This window comes from Rhinopithecus bieti, unplaced genomic scaffold, assembly GCF_001698545.2.
Source record: "Rhinopithecus bieti isolate Rb0 unplaced genomic scaffold, ASM169854v2 scaffold_13271, whole genome shotgun sequence".
Classification (NCBI taxonomy): Eukaryota; Metazoa; Chordata; class Mammalia; order Primates; family Cercopithecidae; genus Rhinopithecus; species Rhinopithecus bieti.
Window position 1 is genome coordinate 311,633 of NW_016807521.1, and position 3,613 is coordinate 315,245.

Below are 3,613 nucleotides of genomic sequence, written 5' to 3' on the forward strand. Positions count from 1 at the left end.
CGTGCTCCCCACCTCCAGGCGCTTAGCGGTGCATCTCACCTGCCACTAATAGGATATGGAATCAAAAGCTTAACATTAATTAAGTATGACTTTTGTTTTGAATTTCTACTTTTTACTATGGACATTTTCACATACATATGAAAGTGAGAAAGAAAAGAAGTATTTTGTTTGAGAAATACAAGCCTCCTTTAAATTATCAGACTCAGAGAGACATTGGAATGAGAAGCAGTCATGTCCCACTGCCCCCTTAAGCTTAGTAATGATTTCAAAGCTGCTTGCTATGCAGGATCCAGACTGAGAACCACATAGCTTGCCACCCTCTGGATTATACCCATGGCGTCTCCATTGTTGTTGTTGTTGTTTTTTTTGGTTGGGGGGGATATTCATCCCTTCAAGCATTTATCCTTTGTGTTACAAACAATCCAATTGTATTCTTTTAGTTATTTTTAAATGGACAATTAAATTATTAACTATAGTCTCCCTACTGTGATATCAATACTAGGTCTTATTCATTCTATTTTTTTATATGCATTAACAATCCCCCCCTCCCTCCTACCTTCCTACTACCCTTCCCAGCATCTGGTAACCATCCTTCTACTCTCTATCTCCATGAGTTAAATTGTTTTGATTTTTACATCCCACAAATAAATGAGAACATGTGATGTTGGTCTCTCTGTGCCCAGCTTATTTCGCTTAGCATAATGACCTCCAGTTCCATCCCTGTTGTTGCCAATGAAAGGATCTCATTCTTTCTTGTGGCTGAATATTACTCCCTTGTGTATATGTACCACATTTTCTTTATCCATTCGTCTGTTGATAGACCCTTACTTTGCTTCTGAATCTTGGCTATTGTGAACAGTGCTGCAGTAAACACAGGCATGCAGATATCTCTCTGATATACTGACGTCCTTTCTTTTGGGCATATACCTAGCAGTGAGATTGCCGGATCATACGTTGGCTCTATTTTTAGTTTTTAGAAACTGCCAAATTATTCTCGACAGTGGTTGTACTAATTTACATCCCTGCCAACATTGTACAGCAGTTCCCTTCTCTAGAAGGCTGTCAGATAGAAGGGGAGGCAGAGATATAGACCAAAGTAGGTGAATGTAAGCATTAGTCCCTCCTCTAGGCCCTGAGAGTTACACCCGTTCAGAAGCAGGGATTGTGAAAGAAGCTGCTGGAACAAAGAAGGGGACAGAGCGGGGTACCTCAAGATCCCTGACCACAAATTGTTTTTCCTAGGCTGTCTGAGGTCACCTTTCTTCCCAAAATACAGATGGGCCTTGAAGGTCCTGTAGTGAAGGTCTATTGGGGCATTATAATTAGTAAATTATAATTTTATATTATAATTGTAAATTTATATATAATTATATATATATATAATTTACTAATTAAAATGCCCCAATTATAATCTGTGGCCAGTTGGAAGAAGAGTATGGGACTAGTTTGTGCTTGGGCCACAATTCCAGGCCTACTGGGACAAGAGCCGTAAATCACCAGGGGTTATGAAACCACCTTTGCAAATTTATGACAGTGAGAAAATTATGACAGTGAAAGAGATCTGATTCAACCAACATCCCTCTTGCTCTTGACCTCCAAACTGCCCTTGATCATTCCTGAGCTTAGGCCAAGCTAACTTTGGGAGACATGTATGTAAAAAGAAAAGTAGAGGTTCCTCTTCAAAGACTTTCCTCCCCGTCTAATTAGGAATCAATTGTAACTTCTCTTAGAAGCAAAATGTATTCAAAGACCTGTGCTAACATTCTTAAATATCTGCTAGCCGAAATAAGGAAATCAAAGTACTTTATGTTCCTAGCTCCCACAGTTTAGCCTAAATATTTGCCCTGGCAGGCTTATACTGGTTCAAGCAAGCATTAGGTTATACCCTGTTCCTCCTCCTTATTTAAAGGTGTTTTTACCTTTCTCAGCATTCCACAGGTTACTTCCTCCTTCCTTTGTTCTCCTCTGCCTTTGCCTCTTTTAAAAGTTCTAAGTTGCTAGCCAATCAAGACAAATACAGAATGTGAGGTCCCGTTCCAGCCAGTGGAAACTGGACACAGCAGTAGGGTGAATGCATCAGGTTAAAATGACCCTGTCTCCTTTGTTCATGTACTCTCGTGGCGAAACTGCTGGTGAGTGTACCCTTTCTGCAGAAAGTATAAAAATGGCCTTGCTGAGAAAATTAAATTTATCTTCAAGTGCTATTTCATTACGCTACTGGGGAACAAGCATTTCAAACATTTAGTTTATAGTTTAAATGATAATAGCCCTTCCCTAAAACTAACCCACCTTTGTAAAGCTAATGAAAAGCCACCAGGTTAGGAGGATGGGAGGAGCCTACATTCTGCTAAGGTGTAGAGGTAAACAATTACCAGCCATTATTCTGGAGGTCATAAGATTTGCCACTCCCCCAATTACTCCTGCAGGTAATATGGTGGTTGCAGAACCTAAGATTGACCATTTGAGATGTATGTTCAGGTTTTTGCATTTCTGACAATCAACCAGTGGCTCCACCTGGACCTGCCAACCCCCACCAACCAGCCATAGACCCAGAAGCAGACTCCCTGGCCTGCCAAACTGTCCTTACAAAACCCTAGCCTCCAACTTTTCAGGGAGATTGATTTGAGTAATAACTTCATTTCCCACATGGCATGGCTGGCCTCATGTTAATTAAACTCTATTGCAATGCTGTGGTCTCAGTGAATTGGTTTTGTCTGTGCAATGGGCAGGATGAACCCATGGGGCAGTTACCGTTACATTCATTCATTCCATAAATATATTCGAACACTCACTCTGTGTCAGGCACTTTGCTCAGTACTGAGGGTGTAGGAATAAGTCTGCCCTCACGAAACATAGGGAGTAGAGCGAATGGGGAGAAAACGTTAAACAGTTCTTCAAATATATAATGATGAGTGTTGGTAGGTGCTGTAAGGGAAAAATAGAGGGAGTAGGGAGCTAAGCTGGGCATAGGGGATACCAGGTTTGGGGAGAAAGGTGTGAGGACTAAACTCTGATTTTTTTATCTTGCCCAAATTCCTATCTAAGGGGTCTGGGGAGTCATGGCCTACAAATCATAAATTCTCATCAGATGGGTTTTATTTAACCCTATATATTGTGACTTACTTTCCAACCTAGCTCTGGTATAACATTAGAAGACAAGGAAGAAAATCAAAATATTTTACCCCAAAACATGTTTCTTTGCTATATTTTGAAATGGTCCTGCAAAGTTGTTCTTTGTGGGGGAAAACTTGCATCTGTAAAGAATCCCTATTAACATAGCTAGGTCTTTTTCTTCCAGACTCTCCCAGTCTCCTAAAGAGATTAACTAAAATCTGAATAGGAAACATTTGTCATCTATTGTCTCTAAGGGCAGCCACCATCAGACTTCAAAAGAACTTTGGTCTCCACAATCTTTATCTTAATCTGAACTTTCCCTTTCTATGAATTCCAGGTCTTTAGACAAACTCAACCAATTGTCAGCCAGAAAATGTTTAAATTTACCTATAGCCTTGAAGCCCCCTGCCCCCCTCCTTCCTGCTTTGAGTTGTCCCACCTTTCTGGACCAAACAACCCATGTATATGTTTTTTTTTTTTTTTTTTTTTTTTTTTTTTT